Source organism: Lepidochelys kempii, chromosome 2 (genome assembly GCF_965140285.1).
Source record: "Lepidochelys kempii isolate rLepKem1 chromosome 2, rLepKem1.hap1, whole genome shotgun sequence".
Taxonomy (NCBI): Eukaryota; Metazoa; Chordata; order Testudines; family Cheloniidae; genus Lepidochelys; species Lepidochelys kempii.
In genome coordinates, this window is record NC_136381.1 from 16,748,282 (window position 1) to 16,775,088 (window position 26,807).

At 46.4% G+C, this 26,807-nt stretch overlaps 1 protein-coding gene across 1 annotated transcript in view; it reads left to right on the plus strand.

The window, feature by feature from the left end:
• Positions 1–26,807, plus strand: part of KCNQ3 (potassium voltage-gated channel subfamily Q member 3) — a 279,980-nt gene that overhangs the window by 203,192 nt on the left and 49,981 nt on the right. The gene's annotated exons all lie outside the window — the stretch shown is intronic.

A 26,807-nucleotide genomic window follows, 5' to 3' on the forward strand; every position in this document is an offset into this window, starting at 1 on the left:
CCCTCCAGGCTTCAGTAGTGTGCCTGGACCAGTCAGGGACCACAGGGAGCAACTCCTCTCAAGTCCTCTGTGGGTGGCACATCTTGTGGTGCTTGACTTCACAAGCCTTACAGCCCATCAGTTGCTTCTCAGCCAGAACTGTTGGTGGTGATGTGAATGAAGAGGTCACTCAAGGGCCATCAGGCCCAGGTTCTAGCCCTCATTACACCATTTTGTGCTTATTCTGGCAAAGCTCCCCCTATATGTTAGGGTCTTATGTACTACAGATGTTTCCAGGCTCTCTGAGCAGTCTGTCCCAGGGAGCATGAGAGCTTTGGGAGATGGGTCAGCTGACTCGAGGTTGGCTCTACCGATCTGTCAGGATGCTGGCTGCATTCTCAGTGCCACACTTATGTGGTATGGCAGGGTGAAAGATTTAATTAAGCTACATAACTTGGATATACTGAGGCACAGAGCACTTACAGCTAGGATTTTCAAAGGAATGAGGTACTTAAATCCCATTGAAAGTTGACAGGGATTGGGTTCCTAAATCCCTTTGAAAATCTAAACCTAAGTAACATCCTCAAGTTCGCACACAGGCAGTAGAGCAGCAGAGAGTGAAACCTAGGAGTCCTGGCTCTAACCTCTGGGCCACACTCCCTCTCACCTGGGAGTGCCACTGGAGTTGAACCCTTCCTTGATGACTATTTGATTGCAGTATCTAATTAAGGTTAAATTGTTGCTGCCAGCTCCACCTAAAAATCCTTCTGTGCTGTTGACTGTCAGATAATATTCATTTTCCTCTCGGCGCTTCATTTTGGTTGTCACATCTTGGTTGAATTCAGTTGTAGAGTTGGCAAGCACTGGATAAGCCACTGGACAGTTTCAATTTAGTCTGTATAAACTGGCCAGTCATTCTGTAAAGCAGCTAGAGCAAACATCCAAGCCCAAATTTGTATGTGGTAGCAATAGGGTTGGCCAAACGTAAGTCATATGCCAGGGATGAGGACTGACCTCCTCACTAATGTGCGCTGATGGGGGAGGCATATTGAACCATTATGTTAATAATGTCAAACACACCTATTTACACTGTCGGTTTTGCTTTAATTTTGAGTGTAGGTATCAGGTTTCTAAATCATTTTTTAATTAGCAGTTTAGGTATTTAAACTCCATAATCTCCAAAATGGCATTGGCCGAGGTAGCTATGTAAGTTTGCAGCTCACTTTTGCAAAGAGCATTCATTTTTTTTGTAGATAATGTGGCTACTGAAATAAACTTTTACCTCCCCAGGGTGTTACTCTGGTTTTACATTTCATCAAGATCAGAATTTGGCCCGTACTCTTTGTGTGTGTGTGTGTGTGTGTGTGTGTGTGTGTGTGTGGCTTGTTTCACCCAAGAGGTCCATTTACATCTCAGAATGAGTTTTCTGGTGTATTACTTGAGTATTTAATCCAGTTCCAGCGAAAACTTCCTGTCAGAAATATTAGACTTTCGGACATTATGAACTTTCTTCTGCCCTGCTGTTATGGGTTCTGATTCAGTTAAGTATGTGCTTTGCTGAATCAGAGCTATGGAGACAAAGGGGATGGTACACTGTTTAAGTCAATGCTCTGGGTCTTGGGAGATAGGGGTCCCATGCCCAGCTCTGCCACAGCTTTCTTGTGTGACCTTGTGTAAGTCTGCCCCTCAGTTCACCATCTATAAAATGAAGATAATGATACTTCCCTGGAGGTGCTGTCAGAATAAATTCATTAATTATTGTTAGATTCTAAGATGCTGGGGATGCATAGCCTTGTGAGGACCTCTCTAAAGAAGCATTGCCAGAGTCCAATAAATTCTCTGAATTATTGTATCTGAGTTGTATGGGCCAGAATCTTAAATTTACAGAACAAGAGAATTATGTTCCATGGTGTCTGGTGAAATCTTTGTGTGGCTTCACACTCCCATACAGTTCTTCTGTTTGCTTACAGCCAAAGTGAGATACTTTTACTCATACTGTTGCGTGAGTAGTCCCACTGATCTTCGTAAAGTTACTTAACCTCTGTGTCATAGGCACCGACATCATGGGTGCTCTGGGGCTCAAGCACTCACCGAAAAAAATACCCCAAGGTCCTGCCCCTGCTCAGCCTCTTCCCCCCGAGGCCCTGCCCCCAGACCATACCCCTGATAAAAACTGGCTACTTGATAGGTCTCCAAATGTAATTGTAAATGGGGAATAGTCATTGAGCGGGTCTGTTTCCAATGGGATCCCACAAGGATCAGTTCTTGGCCCTTGTAGTCCATTGGGGGGAGTGGCTCCTCCCCCTCTGAGTCTGTGGGTGGCCAATACACCCCACTAGGTCTCCGGGGGTCGCCTGACGTGGGGAATCAGCAGGGCGATAGGAGACACGAGCTCGGGTCTGCGGTCAGTGCTGAACAATAAACACAGTTACAGAGCCCCAGCCCCTGGGCGGGGCAGAGCAGCAAAGAGTCTCGGGCTCAGGCCTGCACTCAGGCGGGGCAGCAACCTGTCCGTTAGCCCAAGCCCTTGATCAGGGCAGTAAAGAGCCTAAGGGCTCAGGCCTGCACTCAGGCTGAGATGCAAACAGTCGGGCCTCCTAGCTCTGGCGGACAAACACAGGCTTCTTGCCTAAGGGAGGGGAAGGCTGCCCCCCACAGGTTGGGGTCTGGGGGGGGATGCAGGCCCACCACTCCACTGCGTCCCGGCCCAGGGCCCTAGCAGTGGCAGAGCGGACTGCAACTCTTGGACTCGCTCGCTGTGAGCGTCGCAGCCAGACAGGGGTCGGCTACCCCTGCACCACTTCCCATCTCCCCTTCAGGGGGTGCCTAGCTCTGGAGAGGGTCATCCTGGTGGTCGGGGGAGAAGGCCTCTGTCAGGGCTTGCAGCTCCTCCATGCTCAGGTCTGTAAATGGCCCTGGCCAGTCCTTGGCTCCCTCAGGGTCTGCAGCAGCCTCCCAGCTCAGGAGCTACTCCTCCAGTGGCTGCCTCCCGACTGAGTTCTCCGGGCCCGCCTTTTGTACTTCTGGACCCGCCCACTGACGTCCAGCGGGAGGGTTGAGTGTGGCATGGCTCCGCCCACCAGGGTTCAATGAGGGGCTCCTCCCCCTCCGGGTTTGTGGGCGACCAATCCACCCCACTACAGCCCTATACTATTTACCATGCTTATCAATGACCTGGAAGAAAACATACAAATCGTCACTGATAAAGTGTGCAGATGACACAAAAACTGTGGGAGTGGTAAATAGCAGAGAGGACAAGTTTGAAGAGGAGATCTAGATCCAGAGCGATCTGGATCACTTGATAAACTGGGCAAAAGGAAACAATATTCATTTTAATACAGATAAATGTATACATCTAGGAATGAAGAATGCTGGCCATAACGGAGGACTTTATCCTGGGAAGCAGTGTCTCTGAAAAGATTTGGGGGTTGTAATGGATAATCAGCTGAACATGAGCTCTCAGTGTGTTGCTGCAACCAAAAGCGTGAATTCAATCCTGGGACACACAAACAGGGGAATCTCGAGTAGGAGTAGAGTGTTATTTTACCTCTGTATTTGGCACTGGTGTGACCACTGCTGGAATATTGTCCAGTTCTGGTGCCTGCAATTCAAGATGCTAATAAATTGGAAAGGGTTCAGGGCAGAGCTGCGAGAATGATTAAAGGATTAGAAACAATGTCTTTAGTGGTAGACTCAAGGGGCTCAGTCTATTTAGCTTAACAAAGAGAAGGGGTGACTTGATTACAGTTTATGAGTACCTACATGAGGATAGGTAATAATATAAACGATAGTGGGCTCTTCAGTCTAGCAGAGAAAGGTATAACATGATCCACTGACTAGAAGCTGAAGCTAGACAAATGCAGAATGGAAATAAGGTGTAAATTGTTAACGGTGAGAGTAATTAACCATTGGAATAATTTACCAAGGATCCTGGTGGATTCTTCATCACTGACTATTTTAAAATCAAGATTGGATGTTTTTTCTAAGATATATAACGTAGAAATTATTTTGGGGACATTCTATGGTCTGTGCTATACAGTAGGTCAGACTAACTTATCACAGTTGTCTCTTCTGTTTAGAATCTCTGAGGTCCATCCAGTAGAAGGCAGTGATATACGTAGGCTTTATTGATGAGGAGACAGGCTCATTACATGGATTCTCTTGTTTGCAGCATGTATATAGAACCATCTCCTTAATGTTCACTGTGGAAGAAGGGAAGGGCTTATTTTGTAAATCATTTTTTCCTCAAAAGTGTACAGCTTTGAAAGCATCCGGAGTTTAAAATCAGTATTGTTGTTATAATCCCATTAGGTCTAATGCCCAGCGCCTACCCACAAACCACAGCGGCAACCCACAGTTCATCTTATTTATAGAATTACTGCATGCTAAATTAAAGCCCTTTTCAGTTATAATTATCTCTTCAGATGCTATTTGATCAATTCATTCCTCAGAGATGTAGAGGAGCCACATTGTGTAGCCTTCTGAATTCCTCCCAGCCAAAAATATCCACCAACTTCCCATTTTCCCAATCACCTTTCAAGCTCCAGTTTGAAGTAATGCATCTGCAGTAGTTCATAATTGATAATATGCTTCCTATACCAACAGCTACAGACTTTTTGAGTGCTCTTAAAGAAATGGATGATGATGCTAGTGAGGAGAATTCAGAAATAAGGGCTAATCTCCTTTCACAGGATAGTGAAGCTCTTTTTTTCTTAACCTTTTTGTAATGGCTTGGTAATGAAGCCTTAGTAAAATAATGTGTTTTAAAAATCAGTTTCACAAAGAACCCTGTAGTTTGTGGGGGTTGCTAACTCATTTACAGGGTCTAAGTTGCAGATAACCTCTAGCCACAGTTTGCAGCACAGTGCACAAAATATAAAGCAGCCTTCTCTGCCTCAGAGGGCACTGAGGAGATTACAGTCCATCACGTCATGACGAACCAAAAATATAAGCCTGTTTAATTTTTTAATTCCCCCAAAGGGTGACACCACAACAAGGCCCCGCTCTGGAGCAACTGAAATTAGTAACAGGCATGAATCATATGCTTTAATTTTTCAGAACTTGCTCTAGGATCAGAATGTGAAAACAATGCTACTGTTAAATACATAGATGAAGCTGTAATATCAAGGATTTACTGCATTCTAATGTCTGCAGAATCAGGGCCCTGGTCCCTCAGTATCACCAGGGTAAAATATAAAATTAATTCTATCCTGTAATAAAATCCTAACCAAATCCTATCTGCTTACTAGTGTTTTACTGCATTAGCAGTTTTTCTCGTATTCTTTCCATATCTGTCTGCTGGAAAGTAGAGATGAATCTATAACATTAGCTTAGAGGCATCTCAATTTGCCATCTGTAGTCTAAGCCATTTCAATTTATAAGGTTTTCCTGACAGCTGTAAGATCTTCCTTTAAACTGCTCCTTTTCCCTCTCTCACTCATCTGCAGTGTCAGCATGAGGAACTGGCAAGAGGGAAATCCCTGAGCTGACGGCTGATAAGCTAAAAAAATTAAAATATAAACAGAGTAGAAAAATACTCAGCAAGTTGTCTCAAGCTCAGTGTAACACGGTCATATTTAGGACCACCTATTCAGAGAGGTCGTGCAGCAGGCCTCAGCTGCACATAGGATCTATATCACTGAGGCATGAAGCTTTTACATGAAAGGATTTGGCTTTGGGTTTAGCTATATCAGTGTAGCCTCTGCTTCCCTCTGCCATTGACTCTCAAATTCCACACCCCTGTTTCTTTTCTCCTCAACTGGGATGCTTCCTTAGGCTCTGATTTTACATAATGGGAGATTTGCCAGTGATGTCAATAAGCACAGAATCAAGGGTTTTTGTTTTTTTTTCTTCATTTTATTTCTTAATTTCCCCAAATGTTTCTTCTCAGGTTTGATTCCCTTATGCACTAATGTTCTCTGTTTTTGTTTGTTTGATTGATTTTGTTGTTGTTGTTTAAAGAAGAGAAGCATGTAAGGAAACCAGCAAATAATGTGATTTGTCAGATTTCTTCAAGCATTCTGGGAAATCCGCTTCCTGACAGGGTTGGTGAACAAGCCAGTTCAGATATTACGATGGTCTCAGAAATAGCAAACTAGTGCCTGTAGGATGTTTAGCTGCCAAGCAATATATGTTGGAACGTATATGACACACGCACATTATTTTTGTGTATTTCTTCACATTTATTTCCGGTTGCACTGGAAATATGAATATCCAATACAATGAAAGCTGAAAAATGTAAGGCACTTCCAGAGCAGTAAAACCTTCCTGACTACACAGAACTGATACGAAGGACTGTTAGGCTTCATATTCGTGAGTGCCATCTGCTGGCACTGTGTTTATGATCTAACTATTCACATTTACACAGGTAGAGCACCCCTATAATAGCGTCCATAAATATAGCAGCCACTGTGCATTATGCAGATGTCTTAGGGTATGTCTGCACAGCAAAGAAAAGCTCATGGCTGGCCACTGCCAGCTGATTCGGGCTCAGGCTGTGGGGCTGTTTCATTACTTCTAGGCAGAGGCTGCAGCCTGGGCTCTAGGCCCCATGGGATGAGAGGATCCCAGAGCTTGGGCACCAGCCTGAATCAGGAAGTCTGTACAGCAATGAAACAGCCCCACGAGCCTGAGTCGACTGGCACAGGCCAGCCACAGCTGTCTAGTTGCTGTGTAGACTTACCTATCCCGAGTGGTGCCACAGTGTAGATTGTCTTGAAATTTGGACTTAGGGTTAAAATCCTGAATTTCATGCTGTAATGACTAGGGCTGCCAACTTTCTACTTGCACAAAACTGAATATCCGCGCCCCGCTCATCCTCCGAAGCTCTGCCCCTGCCCCATCCCTTCTCCGAGGCCCCACCCCCACTCACTCCATTCCCCCCCCCGTCGCTTGCTCTCCCCACCCTCACACACTCACTCATTTTCACCTGGCAGGGGCAGGGGGTTGGGATGCGGGAGGGGGTGAGGGCTCCAGCTGTGGGTGCGGGTTCCAGGTGGAGGTGTGGGCTCTGGGCTGGGGCCAGAAATGAGGGGTTTGGGGTGCAGGAGGGGGCTCCAGGCTTGGGGGTGGAGCTGAGGGGTTTGGGGTATTGGAGGGGACTCCGGACCGAGGCAGGGGGTTGGGGTGTGGGAGGAGGTACGGGCTCTGGGCTGGGGGTGTGGGTTCCAGGGTGGGGCCAGAAATGAGGGGTTCAGGGTGCAGGACGGGACTCTGGGCTGGGGCAGGGGTTGGTGTGCAGGGGTGGTGAGGGCTCTGGCTGGGAGTGCGGGCTCTGTTGTGGGGCCAGGGATGAGTGATTTAGGGTGAAGGAGGGGGGCTCCAGGCTGGGATGGTGGGTTCAGAGTGCAGGAGGGGGATCAGGGCTGAAGCATGGGGTTGGGGTGTGGGGGGGGGGGGTGAGGGCTCTGGCTGGGGGGTGCAGGTTCTGGGGTGGGGCTGGGGATGAGGGGTTTGGGGTGCAGAAGGGGGAGCCAGGCTGGGACCAAGGGGTTCAGAGGGCGGGAGGGGGATCAGGGCTGGGGCAGGGGGTTGGGATGCAGGACGAGGTCGGGGTGCAGGCTCCGGGCGGCACTGACCTCAGGCAGTTCCTCGAGGCAGCAGCATGTCTCCCCTCTGGCTCCTAGGTGGAGGCACGGCCAGGCAGGTCTCCACGCTGCCCCATCCACAGACGCTGCCACTGCAGCTGCCATTGGCCATGGTTCCCGGCCAATGGGAGCTGCAGAGCCAGTGCTTGGGGTGGAGGCAGAGTGCAGAGCCCCTTGGATGCCCCTATGCCTAGGAGCCAGTGGGGGGACATGCCACTGCTTCTGGGAGCTGTGCGGAGCCAAGACAGGCAGGGAGCCTGTGTTAGCCTCACTGCGCTGCCAACCAGATTTTTAATGGCCAAGTCAGTGGTGCTGACCAGCGCCACCAGGGTCCCTTCTCAATCAGACTGTTCCGGTCGAAAACCAGACACCTGGCAACTCTAGTAATGACTGAATTTAGTCTCCAGGTTTCACACACCCGGGCTAATTAAATTTTTTATAATATTTTTGGTCAAATATTTACTAACACATAACATGTCCTTTTTTAAATTGATTCTGAAGTTATAATGCTTTTCTTAGGCTCTTCTTGCTGAAGAACCATCATCACCGCAAACCTCAGACTTCCCACATTCACTCCCTTAGCAGCTTGGACATGTGCAATGTTTTAAATTTAAACACAAAAAGAGATGTTCTCCTTATTCTTAAATGTTTTTTTTTGTCTCTGCAAGGAAGAGTCAATGGCTGTTTCTATTCTCTGATTCCCCAAGCCTGCTTCTCTAACTCCCCAGCTCTGCTTACCACAGAGACCCTGGGAAGTCAAGGAAAAGGGAATAGACAGCAGAGTGTGTGAATCTTGTGGTCATGGGGGAGAGATCTGTGCCCTTCTGGCTGGGGATGTTCTGGGTCCATTTGCCGGTGCAGCATGCCATTGCCTCCCTTGAGTGCTGGCTAAGGAAATGTAGCACAGTTGCTCTTCCTCCCTTAGGACACTGTCACATGGAGTTCCATAGGTGTCCGTCTCTTTTCCTTTCCTGTTCATTGTGTATATGGGCTTATTAGGAAGTATGGACTGTTCAATGTATTTATTTATGTTGGTGTAACTAAGAGCAGCATTTGACACGTAGGCTTGCAAAATATGGTGTGGCCTTGGATTTGGTATTGTGGTAGAGTTCTTGAAAATATATCTATATTTAGCCCTAGCTAAATAGAAGATTACGTACAAAAAATGTATGACCTGGCATATTGGTAATTTTATTTTAACAATGAGCAACATTAGATGAAGCAATTGTCAGAGTAATCTCGAGCTATTTAGCTTGCTGCACTGTGAAAGCAAATGGAGAGGAGCCAATATCCCCTGAAGTCAACCTGGCTTTAACTGCTGCTTCTTGTCTCTTCTGTTATTGTCTCTCTTATGGGCTGTGGTTCTGTGGGACATCAACTAACTGGAAGGGACTGTTACTAAACTGACATGAAGAAGTTGGTGGACCCAGTACCCAAGGTATCAGAAACCTGCTTTTCAACTGGTGATGAAAAGGTCAAGGTTGTTTTGCAGGAAAAATGGCTGGATTTGAAATGGACAGTTGGGTGTGTGCTCTCTGAAGTCTGGAACTGATAAAAGCTAAGCGAGAAAGACCAAGCAATAGGTTTCAGGCGCTGAGACAATACACTTGAATACATACATTCCTGCAAGTAGTTTCAGAAGTAGATTTTTTTAAGTACCATCCTGCAATGTCTTGGAGCTCTAGGGTATTTTTAAGATCTTTGAAGATTCTATTAAAAAGAGAGAGAAGGCTGTGCAGTCAAGTCCTGGGGTGAAGTAGAAGGAAACAGTTGAGTGCATGAGCTGAACGTTACATTATCAATCTCTAGCAATGAAATCCTGGCGTGGCAAGGTCACACCTCTTCTCCAGCACAGTAGGCTATAAGGCAGAGCATGAGCTGTTTCATCCAGGAGAGAGAGGATTCAGAATGTATTGCCAAAATGCGGTGGTTCAGAAGGACTTTATATGCAAGGAGAGAGCACAGCATTCCAAACTGTGAGGAGAGAACACAGGTTCTCTCAAGAGGCTAATGAGTGCAATATTCTCAGTCAGCCCTCTAATTCAAATACTGGTGTATGGCAGGACTTAATTACATGCTCCGTACTAGGGGCATGTTGAATCACTGGATGTTAGATAAATGACATCCGGCTCCTCATTACAGTTGTTTAGCTTGCACTTAAAGTGGGGACCTTGAGATGTGCTTAATAATCTTAAAAGCAAGCTCGGTGTTAAATGTGTTTATTTTTAAAATGTCACAGCGACTGAAATAGCTCGAGCAAATTAAATTGCGGTGGTCTCCATTAACATCTTGAACATTTTGTCCTTGCAAGTAGTTAACTTTACCCTGGTTTTTACCATAACTACCCTGATAATACAAATTACTTCCAAACTTTCTGTGTGGTCAGCTTGCACCGTAGTATGAAGGGTACCACAGTATATGGTGTTTGTCTTCAGTTCCTGAAGCCAGGTGAGGATCTCAGTTTTTATTAAAAAATATAAGCAATTTCCCAGCCCCTCGTAGTGATGGAGAAAAGCTGGAGAGCAGGAATCCAAAAGGCTCCAAAACAAGTGGCATAAAGTACCTGATGCTCATTTTTTAAAGATCTCATGCTTTTTAAGATAGTCTCATGATTATCTGAGGCACAGACACTAAGTTTTGCTTTTCCCAGGGCATGCTTCAGCCCCGCTCCACCCCAAGGCCCCACGCTCACTCTGCCCTCCTCACCTAAGGCTCTGCCCTCGTTCCATCTGTTCCTGCCCCCACTCCACCCCCTCCCCAGGACCCCTGCCCACCTGCCTCTTGCTGGCCTTCACCCTCCCACAAGCCTCTCCCTGAGCTGCCAAACAGCTGTTTGGCGGTGCCCTCAATTAATTGATAGGGGCGCCACCAAACAACTGATTGGCAGCGCTGCTGAACAGCTGTGGCTGGTGGATGCTGAGCACCAGGTTTTTTTTTGTGGGTGCTGCAACCCCAGAGCACCACAGAGTCAGCACCTGTGATTTGGGGGCCTTGCCCATGATTTTTCAAAGTTTGGGGTCGGCAAATATTCTGATGTCAAGCCCTGTGCGTATAGATATCCTGTTAAATCAGAATAACAAAATGACCTTTTTCTGTCGCATTAAAAGTTAGGTTCAGAAAACTACAATGTGGGTGCTCTGGGAAGCTTTCACTTTCATGTCCCTTTTTATCTATCACTCCTGAGAATAGGAGATTATGTCAAGCATTTGACTCATAGTTACATTATCAGCCCTGTGCTATATCAGGTAATCTGACTCTGTATCTCATGTGTGTTGGGCCTAATTTTTGTTGAATTAAGAAGCAAGTTGAGAACTTGAATGTGAAGACATTAAGGGCCTGTTCCAAAACCCATTGCAGTCAGTATGAATATTCGGCAGTTCTGACAAATAACAAAATAAAAGTTGATTTGGGTAAAGTTTGGTGGAATTTTCTCGAATTTTTGGTGAATTGAAAAAGTCTATTTTGGAGCTGTACCAGAGTAGGGATTTGAAGTTGGGTCTCCCACATCCCAAGTAAGTGCCCTAACCACTGGGCTAACAGTTATTTGGGGAGCGGGTGGGGCCTGTCAGCAGCCCCACCCCCTTCTCCTCCAGCCATTTGGTCAAAGGCTTAAATTATTAGTGTCAAATTCACAAATAGTTTCAAGTTCACCAAAACTGTATTTTCATCACATAACCTATTCATCCAAGAAACTTTGTCCAGCTCTTAGCAGAGGAAGGCAAAGTGAGGTCTGATTGGCTCCTGTTGGAGCCAACATGTGGAGGCAGGGGCATCTTAGCCTTCCCACGCCCACAACAAAAAACAGTAAAGAAGAGAGGTGGTGTAAGCAGAGCCGATTGTGTAGACCCACCCACATCAGAACCTTCATCCCAAATTCAAACAGAATTTGAACTGAAATGTCTATGGATCAAGACTCTTATGTCTTTGGGGGTTTTCTGTCTCTGGTTTTCACCCACCAAATACCAAATTAACCCACAACTGATTTTTAGAAAGACAGTGAAACTCTCTGGCAACTTGGCCAGAAGTAACAATGAATGACTGCACATTTGCACCCACTCTGGAGTAATTTATGCCTGCATTTTAAATAATTAGCCAGTGTTAGGAACCATTTAAAGCTCGGTCGGTGCTGTGACAAATCCAAACATACAGACATTGTTATAAAAACACAAGCCCACCTTCCATGAGGAATCAGAGACTCTCCAGACTGAATAGATCAATTGGATCATCTTGTCTGCCTCTCTGAGGAGAGAGTCATGCCCCATAGCACATGTATTCATGTTTTTTTCCCCAAACTTATGTTAAACGTGCCACCAGTTCTGTAGAAATTACTATAGCAGAATGAGGGAGGAAAATTGCATGCCCTATAAATTAACTCTTAAACAGGAATTAGAAGGTATTTATGCTGTCCTACTGTACAAAAACAATGGGCCAAATTCTCCAGTCTGCTAAGGCTACTTTGCACTTCTACCCAAGCCACGCTCCTCCTGTGGCCTAAGGGGAGGAGAGGGCAGGGCTGGGAGGCATGGCAGGGCTGAGCTCCACTTCTCTCAATCCTCCACTGTTGTAAGGGAACTTACTTCATTGTTACCAGTGGTCTGAATTAGAGGGTGCCCCTTTTAGTCTAACTTATACTGGAGCCAAGAGATCCATAACCATGGAACAGCAACTGGCTCCTGGCTGTCATCGCTTTCCACTATCTCCAACTGCAAAGTAGTCAAGAATCTTTCCAACATCTGAATAGTATGGCTGAATAACAGCTAAATTGGGGACATTATTGAAAGGTGCAAAGAGGAAGAAGGATTGATCAGGCTTGATAAATGGTGTGTGATTGAAGTAATAGGATGAGATATAGGGAAAGTAAAATTTGGGCTAGACCTCAGGAAAGACATCCTAAAGTGTTTTTAGACTACAGCATAGTCCACTGGGAAACAGTGGAAACCCTGTTGCTTGGCATATATAAAATTAGATTAGACAAAACCTAAAAATGTACTTTAAGCATTATAGACTAGATGAGCTAATAGAGCGGTTGCTATTTTTGTAAAGAAGGGAATCAGAGTTTTCCAGGTGACTACTTTGTTGCTAACAATAGAATCCATAGTGACTGGCAAAGCTGGAAGTTGAAATGCCCTTGAATCCTGACAAAATGAGTGTCATCTGCACGTTCTATTCTAGGAACTGTGAATCAGTTCTGTGCATGTGAGAGCTAGAATTCTGCCAAATGCATGATGGTTGTTTAAGAACCAGAGCAGATATTCAAAGGGAGAGGGATGCATGGAAAATAATAAATGAAGAACTGGGATGGTAGTTGGCAGCAAATTAGATATGGCTCGCAATGCCATATGGCAGCAAAAATGGCCAGTGTAATTTTGGGCTTCATACACAGAGACATCATGTGATGAAGCAGGGAGATACTAACTGCTCTCCATACTTCACTGAGGAGAATGCACCAACGGTAGTGCCTTTAAGTCTGGTCACCTCAGTCCCAGAAGAAGGTCAACAAACTCACAGGGAACTGTGAAAAGAGCTAGACAAATGATTAGCCGGCTGGGGGGACTGGCTAATGAGGAAAGATTTAAAAGAACCAAATATGATTGTTTGGCTCAACAACAGCCTGAGGGTGGGGAGATGTATGACGATACTCTACAAGTGCTGGAAGGGCATCAATGTCGAGGAAGGGGAGAGGATTTAATTGCAGTATTAAAACAGCATATAACTAAGAGTAAAAGGATGACATTAAAAGAAGCTTCTGGAAATCCATCTAATGGTAAAATCTATTCAGCTACAGAAGAGTCTCCCAATGGATGTGGTGGAAGCCCCATCATTTGGGATGTTTAAAACAAGGTTTTGAAAAAGAACCAGAAAATGAATGGTAGGGACCAACCCTACATGGATAGGATGGTCGAGAAGGCTTAATGCCGGGAGGAGTTCTCCATTATTATTTTCTAAAATTCATGTAATAGGCTCAGCAAAGCACTTAAGGATACCTTTAACTTTAAGCATGTGAGTAGTCCTACTAATCTTGATTGAGCTACTCATGCAGCTAAAGCTAAGCACCTGCTTAAGTGCTTTGCTGGATTGGGGTTTTGATGCAGAATTATGAAATCATTTTAATTTTTTAAAAAATGCATTGAAAGATTCAAAATTTTGTCCTGCTTTAAGCTGATGGAATTGCCTTAATGCAGATCTTGCCTTAAACCCCCCTTCACCACCACCCACCGTGTTATGTTTTCTCCTGGAAGTTGGATAGAATTGTCCTTATTTGAAACAGTCAAGTTAAACAGGGATAATACAATCAGAGATATTAATGTGTCAGTTGAGCAAATGGGGTCATCGTATATTATGTCAGACAACTTTGTTGCAGATACTGGCAAAACGTTTCAGGAATAATAATTGGGCTGCTCTGGAGAAGGCTGATAACCTCCTCCAAACACTTCAACTTCAGACTTCAAATAAAATATTGCTCGCTTATGGATGATCATCCTGACTTTCTGAATGCTGATTAATTGCTTATGGTAATGCAGAGTGAAAGAAATACTCTAAAGTCAAGTCAAATTTACACAGGTACAATACCATCGGGTGCATAAATCAGAGTTCTCGTGATATGAAGACCTCTGAATTGCTTATCTGAGGTTCGCCTTCAAGGAGGAGATGATTCATTTGCCATCCCTGCCCCTCTCATGAATTCATAAGCGACAGCGGACTGGTGATGAGGATGGAGGATATCTGCATCTCATCAAAAGAATGGTCTTCAGCTGTCCCGGAGCTGGACTCAATGTGTCTGCTGGGGAGAGGGGTGAGGGTGCAGTGACCCAGTCCTCCCGGCTCAGCTGTCCTGAACAGGATGCTTCCTGAGTAACACCACTCGTGCTAGTGCCGTGTTTGCTGGTGCCGCGTTTGCTGATCCAGTGGGGCCATAGCTGATGGGCGGCTCAGGCGTCACCTCCAGCAACAAGTGATTGTCAGACCGCTCCGGAAGTCCATGCAAAACCTTGCCGTGTTGTTCTCTTATAGCAAGAGCTGCTAATGCTTAGACTCTCCACAGCACCTTGGGAAGTGTTATTTCTGCTCCTGGCCTTTAGGAGTACTGCCTCTAGCTCAGGGATCAGCAACCTTTGGCAGGTGGCCCGGGCCGGTTTGTTTACCTGCCGCGTCAGCAGCTTCGGTCGATTGCAGCTCCCACTGGCCGCAGTTCGCTGTCCCAGGCCAATGGGGGCTGCAGGAAGCGGCGGCCAACACATCCCTCGGCCCGCGCCACTTCCCGCAGCCCTCAGTGGCCTGGAGCGGCGAACCGTGGCCACTGGGAGCCCCGATCAGCCAAACCTGCAGACGCGGCAGGTAAACAAACCGGCCCGGCCCGCCAGGGGGCTTACCCTGGCAGTCCACGTGCCAAATGTTGCCAATCCCTGCTCTAGCTGATGCTATCCCCTGTGGAGTGTGTTTGGGGGGTGGGAGGGAGGGCAGGGGGTAAGAGTTTTGTGAATTTGTTTCCTAACTTATTAACAGTGCAAAGCAGTAGCTCTCCACTTTTTAGCTATACAGTACTATGGAACTGATGGTCTGAGATCAGGGAAGGTTGAAAGGACCCTGGCAGCTCACATTTGCCTTGAAATCTAGTTTAGTTTTGAATGAAGGTTCATATTGTTTCATATTTTATCTGCATTGGTTTGTGTATCTCACATGCCCTTCCCAAAACAGCACCCTTGGCCAAGCTGGCCTAGCGGGAATAGAAGCTGAGTTATATCATCTCCTGTTTCTCTCCTTCTCCATGAGCAAGGTCAAACCTAAAAAAGCCGATTGTGTATTCTGCATGGTGAGAAAAGCACTTTTTCCTGCAGAGTGACATAGGTTTGTCTTACAGTGCCACTGTGTTTGTGAGCAGGTCGCTGCTGCTGGACTGATGTTGGCCGGAAAGAATTAATGTACAGTGAAGAGGATGGATGAATGAGAGAGTCTTTTTAATCACTTTTTAGTGAAGATTTTTTATTTTATTTACGAGACAAGCAGGTTGTTTGGGAAAGGGAGCTTGTGCTATTTGTCCTGTTCTGATTTACTTTGTCTTGTGACCCACTGGTGATGCATGTTATCCACAGAGAAGAGGAGTCTGTTACAGCCCCAGCTAAGGAGGTGTGGTTCTTTTGGTCAAGCTGTAGCAGCTCATGTGTTTAGCTGTAGAGATCCCCGATGGATCAGCCAAGGTTGCAAAATGACAGGTATGTCTACAGAGTTAATGCAGGAAAACTCAGGGTGGGGAGAACATACAGAAGCTCTCTGTTCCACCCCCACAACCATGCAGATCCTAGCTGATCCACATAAATCTGAAGCAATGCATTTGGAGGTTTTGTGTAGCTTTGTTGCTTTGCCAGGGCTTCCTCTGCTGTAGCAGTCCCTGAAAGCTCCCATGTTGGGAGAGGGAAGCAAGAGAAATATTAATGTGGCCTCAGACGGCATATACATTTACAGGGATTCCCCATGAAGCAGGGGATCATGTGTAGTCCCAGGCCTGCTCCCTCCCCAGTTGCAGATCCTTGACCCTGCAGAAGGGTCTTTGCAGAATCCAGGGAAGGGCGATCCCTCTGCTCAAAGCCACTGAACCTTGGACCACAGTATGGCCCACTTCTCAGCCCTTCTGCTGTTAAATCATTTCAGAGAGAGGATAGATAACAACCTGCCTGACTCGGCCATACTGTGCAGCTGAAGACAACAGCCAGAGCACAGCATCTGGAATGTCCTCTCCTCGGTGATTTCAGATTGTTTAGATGCTAACTAGAATGTGAGAATACATTCCTGGCCCTCACAGTCCCCACCACGGGAGGGAATGGGAAGGGTTTATGAGGGGATCAGTAGGAAGATGTTTAAAGAAGCTCTGTGTGAATGATCCTGGTTTCCCAGGGAGTCAAAGGATTTCAACAGGTTTGCGGCTGGACCCCAAGGCTTTTCTCCCTTCAGTCACGATGGCTGGAGATCTCCCCTCCTGTGGCTCTTAATTTGGGAAGGGATGATCCATGCATTGGTTTCAGAGTTTGTTAATGCACCCAAACTTGGTCTAAATCTACTGCAAAGGTTTGTTGAAGGTTGGGAACCAGACTAAGTTTTGGAGGCGTTTGGGCTAATTTTCAGATTTACCCACCTAATCCAGTCCTCAAGTTTATGGTTTGGCCAAAACCAAGTCAAACTCTGCAGGTTCAACCTCCAACAGAGCAAGTTTGGCACCACTGGTGAATTTCATGATGACTAAAATATTTTTCGAACCTCTTCTGACTTCGTGCTAGTGCAGACGAGGCTGTAGAGTAACATAGACCTGCCCAGCATGCCATATCTGAATGTGCTGGCTCTTTCTTTGCATCTTCTTTCCTGGGCTCTGCATCCCATCCCATCTCATTGTTTACATGTATTAGTTGCAAGCAAACAGAGACAGTAAGCCGGTGGGCAGCCACCCTAAAAATAAAGCCCCAAACTACAGTTCAGTTCAAGTCTGTTCCTCAGAGCCAGCTCTATTAACACAAACAAAATTCAAAAACAAGAGCAAAGCAACTCAGATGGTTACACTGACCAGAGGCCATTCCAGCTGTCAGCAAGCTGTGGAGGGAGAAGATTAACCAACCCCAGGTAACTAGCATAATAGCAGCTTCACCTTTTGCTTTTATAGCCCCACTCCCGATCATCCATGTGATAAGCAGGGCACCTAAGTGTCTCCTTGTAACCCATGCACGCTGGAACTTAAGGAGAATCTTTAAAGCTTGTCCCAGTGATATGATACAGAAGGAGGCTATTGCACAGATTGCTTTTTTCTTTCAAGGCTGCAAACATTGGAATAAGAAATGGCAGCTTTTCCGAACTTGTGTCACAGGAAACCAAACAAATTAGTCAGACCGCTCTTAGGAAAAGGTTGCCTAGTGCTGAAAATCCAGAAGGCTGTGTGACAGGGTCAGGCCAGATGGCTACAGGAGAGTGATAGAAGGCAGATATATTAGCCCCAGGTTGAGTAGTTCCCTTTCCCTGGGTAAGGCAACAGGGAAGGTTCCAGAACAATTAGGAACTTTCTGGAAACACTTAAGACAGACAGGCTGATTAGAACACCTGCAGCCAATCAAGGAGTTGCTAGAATCAATTAAGGCTGGCTAATCAGGGCACCTGGGTTTAAAAAGGAGCTCACTTCAGTTTTTGGTGCGTGTATGAGGAGCTGGGAGCAAGAGGCACTAGGAGCTGAGAGTGAGAACGCATACTGTTGGAGGACTAAGGTGTACAAGCATTATCAGACACCAGGAGGAAGGTCCTATGGTGAGGATAAAGAAGGTGTTGGGAGGAGGCCATAGGGAAGTAGCCCAGGGAGTTATATCTGTCACACAGCTGTTCCAGGAGGCACTGTAGACAGCTGCATTCCACAGGGCCCTGGGCTAGAACCCGGAGGAGAGGGCGGGCCCAGGTTCCCCCCAAACCTCCCAATTCCTAGTCAGACATAGGAGGAGTTGACCTGGACTGTGGGTTCATGAAAATGGCCAAACTGAGGGCTCCGTGAATCTCCGAGGCAAGCAAATCCACCACTAAGCGCAAGACCCACCAAGGTAGAGGAGGAACTTTGTCACAGCTGGCATTTGCGCAACCTGATACTGCTGACCCAGCACATTTAGAGCCAGCTTGTCAGACTCTCTGGGGATGCTTGCAGTGGTGTTGCTTTGGACCCTGAAGCAAAGAGCTTTTAAGAATGTGTCTGAAGGAGAGGGAGGAGGAGGAGGCCTTGCTTATTAGCTGCTGCCTCTTTGCTTGTACAGGAAGGGAACAGAGAGAAAATCTTCTACTTCAAAAACTGCTCTTATGACATTGCCTTTAAATGGCCCCCGCTTTGAAGTACAGATTTCTTCATGATGCTACAAATTCTTGCCCTCTTCCTAGAAGGAGATAGGTTCCCCCCCCCCCCCCCTTAGGAAAATGGGAACAAAAACAATTGTAATGAACTCCTGGCAATGCAGAATCTAAGGGCAAGAGACCACAAGCTTCCAAGGTGACTTGCAGGATTAGCCATTGTAGAAAGCTAGTGTAGAATTGTAGGATTAGCCATTGTAGAAAACTAGACTAGCTCTGTTGATTAGAGAGATAAGGTGGATGAGGTAATATCTTTCATAGGACCAGCTTCTGCTGGTAAGAGACACAAGCTCTTACACAGAAATTTTCTGAAGAGCTTGTAAGCTTGTCTCTCTCACCAACAGCAGTTGGTCCCATAAAAGATATTACCTCACCCACCCAGTCTCTGTAATATCCTGTGGCCAATACTGGAAGACAATCACAACTACTTCCTTGTTAATGCCAAACACACAGATGCTAATTTGATTGTTCCTCTGTAGTTTAACCCCAAAAGGTCTTTGTCTCTAGAATCTGGGGGTTTTTTACATTAATTGTATGTGCACTGATGACTTGGCTTGGGTCTTCTGCGGAGACTGATTATTGCACCTCTGGATCTAAAACCACGAGCTTCTAACGGCTTGACCAGGTGCATTAGCTTTGAGGCAGTAGTAAACTTATAAACCACTATATGTGATCTAGCCACTAGAGGGGGACAAAAAGCACAGTGTTAGACGTAGGGTTTGCAAGATTAGATTTTACTCTATAAAGGTCGGAAAATGTCTATGTCAATGGGTACGCTGAAATCAACAACAACAAAAATTCGATAACAGCAGGAGTACAACCTGCCCTGCACTTACACCTGCAGGGTTCAGGTGTCAGTGGCCCTGCAGCAGGGCAGGGGGCCTTCTGCAGCACCGCTGTCGTGGACCTGCTCTCTCTCACTCACTAGCTGGGAGTACAGGGGGTCTCTGCCCTGCCCTGCCAGGACCTGCTCAGAGTCCCTGCAGGCGCAATGTACAGTGGGGACGCTGCAGTCCTGGCAGGGTAGAGCAAAGACTCCTGGCCAAGACTGCAAGAAGGAGGAGGATGAGCCCCCAGCTGGAGCCATTCAGCAGTGGGGTGTCCTCCTGTGTGGTGGTGGTGGGGGAGGTTCATCCAAACTGCTGACACTCTGCAGAAACTTTAATTAAAATAGATAAAAATAAAAATCTATTTTTCCATCAAAATTAAATATAATAATAATTGGATTCTTCCAGGCCTAGACATGTGCTAGCCTATTGTTGCTGAATGACCCAGAGGACTGGTAAGGAAACCGAGCCTTCCACTTCTAGGGTCAGTAATAATCAAAAACCAATGGGTGGGGCAGCATGGTCTGGAACAGGGGTAGTCAGTTGTTTTTTGTCAAGGTCCAAATTTCTTGGTCAAGGTATAGTCAAGGGACTCCAGAGAAACATTTTTCACATTGCAATAACAATAATATTAATGATAATAATAAGTAAATAAAAAGATTTTGCGGTCTGTTCAAAAGTGTTCGGTGGTCTGGATTTGGCCTGCGGCCCACCTATTGACTACCTCTGGTCTGGAGGAATGAATGCAGAGCTGGGTCTTCAGATGTGGCTTTCAGCAAATCTTTTCACCCTTTTGGTTGAGTTTTCCATTGGAGAGGGATATGGCTCCCAGACTGCTCTAATAGGGCATGGTATGGATTCATGAGTTAATGTTTTTAGGGGCTCTGTACAAAAGCCAACTATTGTCATTACATATCAGCGGTTCAGTGAGACACATCCAATGAGCTGGTGTTCATATTTCATGCCTCCACCTCACTGGCATCTTTGTTGGCATTCTCAGAAGAAAGGCTGAGGATCACATGGGCATCAATGCAGCTCTCCTATATCACATGGGGCGGGGGAGAGCTTTGTCCAGGTCCCTGTGGGGGCACATGAATGAGGCACATGAATAGCAATGTCATTTCCTGTGCTGTGCCTGTCTGCAGGCTAGAGTGCACTTCTATTTCCTGGGCTGTTGGGCTGGCATCTCTACTCCACACTGGTTCCACGTCCCACTGGTGACATTGGCTGGCAACTCTTCCATAGAACTGTGAGCACGGTGTGTGGTTGGCATGGTTCATCAACGCCACAGACACATGACCCTTTTGCAGAGAGAGGGAGTCCCTGGTGTATGCCTACCTGCCATACTCCAAATTGCAACCCTCTGTTTAGGCTGCATTTCTCCTCACATCTTTTCCTCTAGGCACACGCCATCTGTGGCATCACCAAGTTGTAAGATTTCCCCTTCGGCCTCCTCCTGACACTGGCCAAGATGGCCATCCATCTGTCCAGGAGGAAACTCAGAGAGGATGTTTTCTGGGACCTTTCATGCATCTGGGAAGAGCTCTTCTCAGTAGCATCCACTGACATCTTGGACTGTCTCAGGACAGCAGGCATTATCCAGAGTTCTCTTCTTGGTGTCCCCCCTCTAGATCCCTCATTTTGACCCTGTGACATGTATCCCTTCCCTGTTTTTTTCATTTCTTATGCCCCCATGATCTGTTGATTGCTGGGTTCTGTAGCTCCTCCCTCACCTGTATGGGTGCGGCTTTTCTTGCTTTGATGGGCTTTGCCCATCAATGCCATTTATTAAGTAGGCCGGCTTCTGTTGACTTGAGTGCTCTTGCAGGGCTGGGCCCTTAAGTAAAAACTTTCTGCAAAAGTAACTTCCCTTGAATATTTTCTATGTGTATCATTAAACCTTTCATTATCTTAGTAACTTAAAGGAGAGGTGAGGTGATCTAGGGCCAGATCCTCAGCAGGTGTCAATAGAGCTGCACCAATTTACTTAATTAGAACTGCACTAATTGATGTCAGCTGAGGATGTGACCCCAAGTCTCTGAACGGAGCCCTACAGAGATTGTCCTGTTTGAAGAGGACTACATTAATGTGAACTAGGAACCTTTTAATACACACCCATAGCGTCCTCACAGACAAGTTAAAACGCAGCACTTTAGTGCATTTTGTGATTTACACCCTGATAATGCAAACTGCAGGGCAGTATAGACAAGCCGTAATGTGAGCCATGTGCATCAGGGAGCAGAACTTTGGTGTTGTTTGTGCCTCTGGCCTCTTAATTTTCTTTTTCCTGTGAAAGAAGTCTCTCCACTGGAGCCCCTCCTTGTGGCCAGGCATAGCAGCTCTCCCCCCATCTCACAACCCCTGCCAATGGCCACTCTGGTGGTCCACCTCTGCATGGGCCTCTGATTATGTCACACTTTAGGTCCACCCCTTCTGGGGTAACAGTCTAACTCAGGGATCGGCAACCTTTGGCATGTGGCCCATCAGGGAAATCCGCTAATGGGCCGGGACGGTTTGTTTACCTGTAGCGTCCGCAGATTCGGCCGATCGCAGCTCCCACTGGCTGCGGTTCGCTGTTCCAGGCCAATGGGGGCTTTGGGAAGTGGCTGCCAGCACATCCCTCAGCTCACGCTGCTTCCCGCAGCCCCCGTTGCCCTAGAACAGCGAACCGCGGCCAGTGGGAGCTGCAATCGGCTGAACCTGTGGCTGCTGCAGGTAAACAAACTGTCCCGGCCCGCCAGCAGATTTCCCTGATGGGTCACATGCCAAAGGTTGTCGATTCTTGGTCTAATTATAAGGTGATGAGTCTCTCCTGTGCTGGGCTCCAGCCAAACTGCAAGCCAGGAACCAGTCTGGTAATTCCAGGGCAGGTATATAAGCCTCAGTGGAGGAATAGCAACTCTAGGGCAGCAATTCTCAACCCGTGGCCCAGTTAGCATACAACATGCTAAACGCCACAGGACCCGCAGCAGGGTCTGGGCAGCTGGGTGCCGCCCAGGCCAGCATGGCGTAGTATGGGGTCCCTGCAGGGTCCGGGGTCCTGACTGTCCCCCGATACCCCCTCAGCAGGGTCTGCCCAGCCAGCAGGGATCAGGGTCCCCTTACAGCAGGGTCCAGGGTTGGGGTCCCTGCCTTCCGCTCCACACCCGGCTCTCCACTCCTGCCCTCACTCTGTGGAGGGGTCTCTGGGTGGAGGGCATTGAGCATGGGGGGTTGTGGGGGAGGTTAGGTGGGGGGCCCTGTGGTTCTCAACCTGTGGCCCAGATAACATTTTGTGAGCCACATATGCGGCCCACAATGATAAATAGGTTGAGAACCGCTGCTCTAGGGCTTGGAACTCTTGCCTGCCTGACAGTGGTAACAGACTCCCCAAGCCTTGCTCTCGCTCCAGCCCTGTTCCTAGTTCTGCTCTCACTCCATTGACTCGATTCTGGCTCTGACCCCTGGCACCAACCACTAGGCCCAGCTGCCACAGCTCCAACCACTAGCCATGACCATCCCCATCATTGTTTCTGACATCAACAAATAAAAGTCCAGTGTGCTTATATTGGGTCTCCGACTCCAACTCAGGGCCCTATGGTTCTTCCATTCCCTTGGCTCAGGGCTTCCAATGTCCTTATCCCCTTATCTCAGGGTGAGGGCTTCACACCACTTTCTCTGTTGGCTGGTAGGTGAACCCAGGCCTTCCCCATACACCAGGTTCCAGTCCAGGGTCCCTATAGCCAGCAGCCAAGGTCTGCGCCACAAAATTCCTTACTGCTGCATCCCTGGACCTCTTCCTACCCAGATTTTCTCAGCCCTTCTCCCCACAACCTCTAAATTCTCCCTTGTCTCACGCCAGGTCTCACAGGGTTCTCCCCAGGAAGCCCCCAGTAGAATCTCAAAGTACCAATTTCCAACCTTCTCAGGCTTGACTTTTCATCCCCCTCTGCTGTGGTTTCCCCTGCTTTGTTCCTTAACTGAACACTTCCCAGGGCTCTCTCCCTGGACATCCAAATCCTGCCCTTCTTTCAGGGCACACCATCAGAGCCTTCTCCATCCTAGTGACTGCTCTATTCCTCCCCTCCTCTCCGCCAGCCTCCTCTACTCAGGGTAGGATCCTAGGGCTTATTCTCCCCCTGAGTTTTCTCCCCACAACCTCTCTAGTCACAAAGAGGGACTGCAAAGGTCTTTCCTCTCCTCCCTACAGTCCCTTTCTTTCTTCTTTTCTTTTCCTGTCATTTTATGGCTCAGCAGCCTCAGCATGTGAGGCTATGACTGTCACCTACCACAGTTTTTACATAATCAAAAGCTTATGTCCGCTCACCCTGTCCTGCATCCTTTAAAAATACACTGTAATGCTTTTTTAATGCTACCCCACTTTCCCTGTTCTCTCACCAATCCTTTCAGACTATATTCTTTCACCTTGACACATCTCAGTTCTTCATGAAGAGAATCTTTCTTTTTGCATAATTCTCCCTGCGTTGCCACAGCAGATGGTCAACTGTTTCTTTAACTTCGCATGTTTCGCACAACCCGTTTTTGTGCACATTTAGTAGATATAAATTACCATTTAGGCCACAGTGGCCTATTAGCACTGTAAATATAGTTATGGTGCTTGTTCTGTCATAACTGGGAAGTATAACATTATCCTTAAGTCTAGGACATATCTCATAGAACCGTCATCCTTTTTTCTCTTTGCACTCTCTTCATAGTTAAGAACAATATTTTGTCATTCCTGCTCTCTGAGGCTCCCTTACTGATTGCTGTTATACTCAGAGTCAGACAGGATAGCAGTTGTAGCTTGGCATACGTTCCTTAGCCAGGTCAGTGCCAACAGTATGCCCATGTATTCGGCCGTCATAATGGCCACCAAATTGGATAGTCTCATAGATCTCTTAATTCCAAATTCAGGGATACAAAAGGCCATTCCCACACTACCAGTGTCGTCATCTTTAGGTCTGTCAATACAGAATGGACAGTGCTGATCCCATTTGCCATATATAAACTCATAAATTTTATTTGTCATTGTTATGCTGTCTGGAGTGGTTCGCAATCATGTGTGCCAGCCACAGGGCAAACTGTTAAAAAGCAGGGCAGAAACCCCAAACTGCTTCTAAACTCTATAATTAGATTTCACCAGCCCTGTCACAAGTGTGAACTCCTAAAGCACGCTAACAGTCTTACCATGGAGTCACAGATGGTCCCCTTGGGCATTCCAGTCTTTCTTGCCACTCAGGCAAGCTGGAGTATGTGATAGATGGTCACTTACGCCAAAAAAAAAAAATCACAATAATATTCAGATTGCTCCCAGTCCCACAGGACCAGTCACGTACCCCAGGTGGCTTGTACTCAGATGGCAAACCAAGGCCAACACCTGTAGCCAATCCTGTAATTAACTAAAGATAAGAAATGAGAATTATTTACAAGATTAAGCAGGTAAGCATACACATACAAGTGAGGTACAATCTTAAATTCAAAAGGTAATTGAAGTTTCTATAATAAGCAAGCTTTTATGTCCTTTGGGACTAATCCATGCTAAGCAGCTTGGGGATCTCTTGCTTATGCCTAGGAATCCTTGCCCCTCAGAGGTCAGACAGCATAAAGAGGCCTCCATTTCTTTTGCTTAGGATTTTTATTCCCCCCTTTCCCTTGAGTCCAAGCTGATGGGACAGATGCTCCTGGACGTAACGTATTCGTGGTGGGGCGGGGGAGGGGGGGAGAGCAGTCGACAAAGTCTCTACTCCACAGTGGCCCGTTTGGATTCAATAGTCTTTCCTGGTGGACAGGAGCTAACACTTCTTGGGGTAAACTAGTATTTCACACTGGGTAATGCTTCTCCCCTGACTGTGGGGAATTTATAGTCTTAAATATTTGTATAACATTACCTTATAACATGGGATGCAAATATTATAGGTAGGGTTAATACATGCAGCATCCTACAAGCATTCCATAAAGTCTAAACATATGGTTATAACGCTAGCATCTCTTTTGGTAATGCTAACATACAGGTGAGCCACACTGGTTTCCAGCTATGCGATTGCAAGTGTTCAGTGAGGCCTAGGGACCTTGGCATGAGCCGGCACCTGGTCTGCCAGCATCACAATCATATCTGATGGCTCTGCTTTTTCCTTTATCTTATCATATAATTCCAAATTCACAACTGAAGAGACAACTGTCCAGGTATAGTTTGACTGCTCATGACTGACGATTTCAATCTCTCTCGGTCCTTCCTTTTCACTCACTTTCCACTCCCTCCCATCTTTTGACCCTGTTAGCATGTGGGAGTAGGTGACATCCAGTTACATCTGATCTATTTACTTCCCAACCATCTTCATATATTTGTTTAGTATTCTTATCTTCACTGTTTCCATTAATCTTAGCCCAAAAGGTTAAATGTAACAATTTCATCCTTAAACATATAGTAGCTCCCTGCTTCACACACAATGGTGCTGTAACATTTTACCACATGGGATTAACCAGTGCTTGGGCGTGGATCAGCTCTAATTCTTTAACTGTTAATTTCAAAGATGAAGATTTCAAAGGCTTGCCTCCATAATCTATAACTGGTTTTATTAGTGCCCTATTCAGCATCATCAGTGAGTTCTTATCTCTTGTTCCCAGCAATACTTTTAAGCAGATTCATCCTCTTTTTACATTTACACTGGATATTAACTATTTGACCCTTCCAAATTAGTTTATCGAACACAAGTCCTAAGAATGTAAAGTTTTGAACTGGCTGAATTTTCTCTGCATAGAAATGGAGGTTCCATGCTTCCCCAATCTTTCTTTCTGTGAAGATCCAGTCCCTTTCTGCTCTCTACTTGCTCTATTTTTTATATTAACCACCTAGCTTCTTCTGCAGTTTGCCTTCATCATTAATTAAGCCTCAGCCACCCTCCAGGTGCAGCCAGTTAGCATAGCTGACCTCTGAGGCCCATATCAACCCTTTCAAAGCCTAACTGGGTTACACACCCCATTATATCTGCATTACAAAAGAAGGAGAGCACTAAAATTTTCAGTGCAAACAAGGGTTTGTGAATTATTAATGCCTTCCTGGGTTTTTGACCTCCTTTGTAAAGTTCCTTGAGATCTGGTGATAAAAAGCACTAGATGATATTATTGGTGCCAAAATGTTAATTGCACAGAAATGTTAATTTAATGTTTCTTGGCTTTCAGTACATGCCAAGTGGGTTTGCTTTATTGTTACTGCAATGCCATTTTATTAGTAATGATTATTCTATGCATTTCTAAAGTGTCCATCATGGTGGTAACACCTAAACACTCTGCATAAGGCAAATCCTTTATGCAGGAGGTAATACCCACAAATGGAACATCTCAATGAGATGCTCTCCTCCTTCCACAGAGTCAGTGATAGAATGACTCTATTTACCTTTCCCATATTGTGAACCACTTTTCCGTGCCAGGACCCTCAAACTCTGGGGTTGAGCCAGGGTCCTCTTCCCACTTAACAATATGGGAAGGGCAGGGTAGTCTTGACCCTAACACTGCCTGTGCCTCCCTCAGGTTCAGAGCCCTTGATCCCAGTGACATTCCATCTCCCTCTGATCATGGA